This window comes from Haliotis rufescens, unplaced genomic scaffold, assembly GCF_023055435.1.
Source record: "Haliotis rufescens isolate VD_foot unplaced genomic scaffold, xgHalRufe1.0.p SCAF_9, whole genome shotgun sequence".
Taxonomy (NCBI): domain Eukaryota; kingdom Metazoa; phylum Mollusca; class Gastropoda; order Lepetellida; family Haliotidae; genus Haliotis; species Haliotis rufescens.
The window spans coordinates 34,987,046-34,993,018 of record NW_025964383.1 but is presented as its reverse complement, the minus strand read 5'-3'; the positions used below and the strand labels follow the sequence as shown (position 1 = coordinate 34,993,018).

The following is a 5,973-nucleotide window of genomic DNA, read 5'->3' as shown; positions in this document are numbered from 1 at the left end:
TGTTATCATCGATACACAACAGTGTGCTATATAGGGTTGTAACAATAGTATCAGTATTCCAGTTATATCACTTCGGTGAAATCCGAGAGCACGGGTATGGTTCTGACAAACCTAGAAACATAATTGGGGCGAACCGGGATTCGAACCCACAATCATAGGTTTCTGGCGTGCCCAAGGGACGCAACTCTGCACAGCGAATCGCAGCGCCTTAGACGACTGGGCCACCTCTGCCCCCGAAATAAGGTTTAAGGTCGCGTTCAAGATTACTGCTCCAATATTGAGACTCTGCCCGTTGTACCATGTAAATCCATGAGCTGAGAGATACAACTCTGCCTGTTGTACCATGTAAACCCATGAGCTGAGGGATACAACTCTGCCTGGTGTACCACGTAAACCCATGAGCTGAGAGATACAACTCTCCCCGATGTACCATGTAAACCCATGAGCTGAGGGATACAACTCTGCCCGTTGTACCATGTAAATCCAAGAGCTGAAGGATACAACTCTGCCCGATGTACCATGTAAACCCATGAGCTGAGGGATACAACTCTGCCTGTTGTACCATGTAAACCCATGAGCTGGGGGATACAACTCTGCCCGATGTACCATGTAAACCCATGAGCTGAGAGATACAACTCTGCCTGTTGTACCATGTAAACTCATGAGCTGAGAGATACAACTCTGCCTGTTGTACCATGTAAACCCACGAGCTGAGGGATACAACTCTGCCCGTTGTACCACGTAAACCAATGAGCTGAGGGATACAACTCTGCCCGTTGTACCATGTAAACCCATGAGCTGAGAGATACAACTCTGCCCATTGTACCATATAAATCCACGAGCTGAGAGATACAACTCTGCCTGTTGTACCATGTAAACCCATGAGCTGAGAGATACAACTCTGCCTGTTGTACCATGTAAACCCATGAGCTGAGAGATACAACTCTGCCCATTGTACCATGTAAACCCATGAGCTGAGAGATACAACTCTGCCTGTTGTACCATGTAAACCCATGAGCTGAGGGATACAACTCTGCCCGTTGTACCATGTAAACCAATGAGCTGAGGGAAGCGGGTTTAACATCGTGTCCAACAATTCATCTTTAATGGCATGAAAGTTGTTTATTTGTCCCTATCAAGTCGTCCCTATAATTTCAGTTACTGTCATGTAATTGTAGGGGGTTTAATGCATGTTGTTACAGGGGGGTCTGCACTGTAAACTGAACAGCCCTTCATTCCTATGTGAAATTTGCCCATGTTAGGCCAGCACGCTACAGTCTTTTCTGTAATAAAATCAGGTCAAATTATGTCTAAATGAGAAGTGTATCTTTCTGTAGAAGTTATTTAATGGAATATACAATGATAATCTGTAAAATATTATCAAAGCAATGTTCGTGATGTTCTTGGTCTTGCTATTCAGCTAGTTTCAATGCAAATGATAAAACGAACGACCCGTGAAGGTAGAGTGGGTCTTTAGCAACCCATGCTTGCTGTAAAAGGCGATGGTGTTTGTTGTGCTTGTTGAGGCGACAAACAGGATCGGGTGGTCAGGCTCGCTGACATGGTTGATGCATGTCATCGTATCCAAATTGCGTTGATTGATGCTCATGATGTCAATCACTGGATTGTCTGGTCCAGTCTCGATTATTTTGACCCCCGTCATATACCTGGAATATTGCTGAGTGCGGCGTTAAACAACAAACAAACAAACAGAAATTAGCTTCACATATTGTACCCATGTGGGGAATCGAACCCAGGCCTTCGGAGACAAGCAAGCGCAAAACAATGAATGCTGACAGGATGAGGAAAGACAATTAACAATTTTATTCTGATTGGGATGCAATGATTTTATTAACAACTTAATAAATATAAACACAAATGACAATGACAACAACAAAGACAGTCAAAATAGCCCCACTTGATAAATCAAACATATTTAATGATATGTTCTTAGACCTCAAAATGATAAACATTTTCTGAACATGCAATTCTAACCACTTCAAATAAAACTGAATATGAAAGAAATATGTACTACCCTGTTTAACAATAAAATCTACCACATCTAACTTTCAGTACACTAAAGAATACTTCTTGTCTTCATGCCTTCCCATGCAGACCTTACAGATTTACCATTAAAACCCATGATAGCAGACCTTACAGATTTACCATTAAAACCCATGATAGCAGACCTTACAGATTTACCATTAAAACCCATGATAGCAGACCTTACAGATTTACCATTAAAACCCATGAACAAGGGTGTGTATAGAAGACCTTACAGATTTACCATTAAAACCCATGATAGCAGACCTTACATATTTACCATTAAAACCCATGATAGAAGACCTTACAGATTTACCATTAAAACCCATGAACAAGGGTGTGTGTAGAAGACCTTACAGATTTACCATTAAAACGCATGAACAAGGGTGTGTATAGAAGACCTTACAGATTTACCATTAAAACGCATGAACAAGGGTGTGTATAGAAGACCTTACAGATTTACCATTAAAACGCATGAACAAGGGTGTGTATAGAAGACCTTACAGATTTACCATTAAAACCCATGATAGCAGACCTTACAGATTTACCATTAAAACCCATGAACAAGGGTGTGTATAGAAGACCTTACCGATTTACCATTAAAACCCATGAACAAGGGTGTGTGTAGAAGACCTTACATATTTACCATTAAAACCCATGATAGCAGACCTTACATATTTACCATTAAAACGCATGAACAAGGGTGTGTGTAGAAGACCTTATATATTTACCATTAAAACCCATGAACAAGGGTGTGTATAGAAGACCTTACAGATTTACCAATAAAACCCATGATAGCAGACCTTACATATTTACCATTAAAACCCATTATAGCAGACCTTACATATTTACCATTAATACCAATGATAGCAGACCTTACATATTTACCATTAAAACCCATTATAGCAGACCTTACATATTTACCATTAAAACCCATGATAGCAGACCTTACATATTTACCATTAATACCAATGATAGCAGACCTTACAGATTTACCATTAAAACCCATGATAGCATAGCAGACCTTACATATTTACCAATAAAACACATGATAGCAGACCTTACATATTTACCATTAAAACCCATGATAGCAGACCTTACATATTTACCAGTAGATGCGGTGGTGTGTAGTGTAGATGTGGCTGTGTGTAGAGTAGATGTGGCTGTGTGTAGAGTAGATGTGGCTGTGTGTAGAGTAGGTGTGGCTCTGTGTAGAGTAGGTGTGGCTCTGTGTAGAGTAGATGTGGCTTAAGTAGAGTAGGTGTGGCTGTGTGTAGAGTAGGTGTGGTTGTGTGTAGAGTAGGTGTGGCTGTGTGTAGAGTAGCTGTGGCTGTGTGTAGAGTAGATGTGGCTTAAGTAGAGTAGGTGTGGCTTAAGTAGAGTAGGTGTGGTTGTGTGTAGAGTAGATGTGGTTGTGTGTAGAGTAGATGTGGCTGTTGTAGAGTAGATGCGGCGGTGTGTAGAGTAGCTGTGGCTGTGTGTAGAGTAGCTGTGGCTGTGTGTAGAGTAGGTGTGGCTGTGTGTAGAGTAGCTGTGGCTGTGTGTAGAGTAGGTGTGGCTGTGTGTAGAGTAGGTGTGGCTGTGTGTAGAGTAGGTGTGGCTGAAGTAGAGTAGGTGTGGCTGTGTGTAGAGTAGGTGTGGTTGTGTGTAGAGAAGGTGTGGCTGTGTGTAGAGTAGCTGTGGCTGTGTGTAGAGTAGCTGTGGCTGTGTGTAGAGTAGGTGTGGTTGTGTGTAGAGTAGCTGTGGCTGTGTGTAGAGTAGGTGTGGTTGTGTGTAGAGAAGGTGTGGCTGTGTGTAGAGTAGGTGTGGCTCTGTGTAGAGTAGCTGTGGCTGTGTGTAGAGTAGATGTGGCTTAAGTAGAGTAGGTGTGGCTTAAGTAGAGTAGATGTGGATGGTGTAGAGTAGATGTGGCTGTTGTAGAGTAGATGCGGCGGTGTGTAGAGTAGCTGTGGCTGTGTGTAGAGTAGCTGTGGCTGTGTGTAGAGTAGGTGTTGTTGTGTGTAGAGTAGCTGTGGCTGTGTGTAGAGTAGATGTGGCTGTGTGTAGAGTAGGTGTGGCTGTGTGTAGAGTAGGTGTGGCTGTGTGTAGAGTAGGTGTGGCTGAAGTAGAGTAGGTGTGGCTGTGTGTAGAGTAGGTGTGGCTGAAGTAGAGTAGGTGTGGCTGTGTGTAGAGTAGGTGTGGTTGTGTGTAGAGTAGGTGTGGCTGTGTGTAGAGTAGGTGTGGCTGTGTGTAGCGTAGGTGTGGCTGAAGTAGAGTAGGTGTGGTTGTGTGTAGAGTAGATGTGGCTGTGTGTAGAGTAGATGTGGCTGTAGCTGTGTGTAGAGTAGGTGTGGTTGTGTGTAGAGTAGGTGTGGTTGTGTGTAGAGTAGGTGTGGCTGTGTGTAGAGTAGATGTGGCTGTGTGTAGAGTAGATGTGGCTGTGTGTAGAGTAGGTGTGGCTGAAGTAGAGTAGGTGTGGCTGTGTGTAGAGTAGGTGTGGTTGTGTGTAGAGTAGGTGTGGCTGTGTGTAGAGTAGGTGTGGCTGTGTGTAGAGTAGATGTGGCTGTAGCTGTGTGTAGAGTAGATGTGGCTGTGTGTAGAGTAGATGTGGCTGTAGCTGTGTGTAGAGTAGATGTGGTTGTGTGTAGAGTAGGTGTGGCTGTGTGTAGAGTAGGTGTGGTTGTGTGTAGAGAAGGTGTGGCTGTGTGTAGAGTAGGTGTGGTTGTGTGTAGAGTAGGTGTGGTTGTGTGTAGAGTAGATGTGGTTGTGTGTAGAGTAGATGCGGTTGTGTGTAGAGTAGATGTGGTTGTGTGTAGAGTAGATGTGGTTGTGTGTAGAGTAGATGCGGTGGTGTGTAGAGTAGCTGTGGCTGTGTGTAGAGTAGATGTGGCTGTAGCTGTGTGTAGAGTAGATGTGTCTGTGTGTAGAGTAGCTGTGGCTGTGTGTAGAGTAGATGTGGCTGTAGCTGTGTGTAGAGTAGCTGTGGCTGTGTGTAGGGCAGGTACATATGATTCACATACAGCATTTTGAAGAAATAAATACACCATAACCTTGTGAAAACAAACACTGACTGGAATGACTGGTCAGAAAGTCGACAACATATATGACTCAGGAGTTTACAACAGAGCGTTACAAAGAAAAGAGGCATATCTTGGGTTGCTGGGAGACACTTGTAATCACATCCTAATCATCATCAATACCTCAAGGGTTTGTATTCGGGCTGGGATGGGTAACTCAGGTACTCGGGTCAGGTGGGTCCTGAGTAGGACCCGGGTACCCACAGTACTACCTGGACCCGTGGTTAGTCACGTGATATATTGTTTAATGACAAAAACTCACTATAGCTCAGTGGTTACACTACAAGTCGCTAATGTTCGCATTTCTTTCTGACGATGCGCACATTCCTTTTGACTTGTATATGTTTGAGTAAAGATAACGCTTCAGTCAACTTCAGAGTACGCATGATGTGATCGTTAGATACATGTATCTAAATTGTTTTTGCCAAGGCTGCGGTAAAACAATTCAGACATTTTGTTCCCAACTCTTTGAGACCTAAGCGGGTACCCAGGTAGGGTCGGGTAATAGGGTTGGGTACCTGGATAGTAAATTTAGACTCGTCCCAGCCCTAGTTTGTATACACTACGTGCATTGCTTGACATGTGCACCCTATGGCAAAGTGAGTGAGTGAGTGAGTATGGTTTTACGCCGCTTCTAGCAATATTCCAGCAATATCACGGCGGGGGACACCAGAAATGGGCTTCACGCGATGTGCCATGTCACTATAAATGTCAAATTGCAATACTGTTTGCCCGAAATACAACATATTATGAAAAACAAAAAAAATGCTAATTTTTTTTTTCCATTACCGCTAAAATTAAAGGGGTGGCACAAAATCAGACAGATGGTCGGGAACCCTTTAAAATGCTGGGGGAAATAGTACACCTTTATACC

General features: G+C 43.3%; 1 long non-coding RNA gene across 12 annotated transcripts; it reads right to left on the bottom strand.

The window, feature by feature from the left end:
- Positions 1-1,806: 1,806 nt before the first annotated feature.
- LOC124147805 lies at positions 1,807-3,727 on the bottom strand. 12 transcript variants are annotated; one of them, XR_007219595.1, is made up of 3 exons: positions 3,104-3,707; positions 2,919-3,026; positions 1,807-2,810 (listed from the first exon to the last, which is right to left on the bottom strand). It is a non-coding gene; the product is annotated as an uncharacterized LOC124147805 (long non-coding RNA). The 12 variants fall into 12 exon arrangements; XR_007219598.1 differs by having other exon boundaries at positions 2,955-3,026; XR_007219593.1 differs by having other exon boundaries at positions 1,807-2,761; positions 2,811-3,026; positions 3,104-3,706.
- Positions 3,728-5,973: the final 2,246 nt, after the last annotated feature.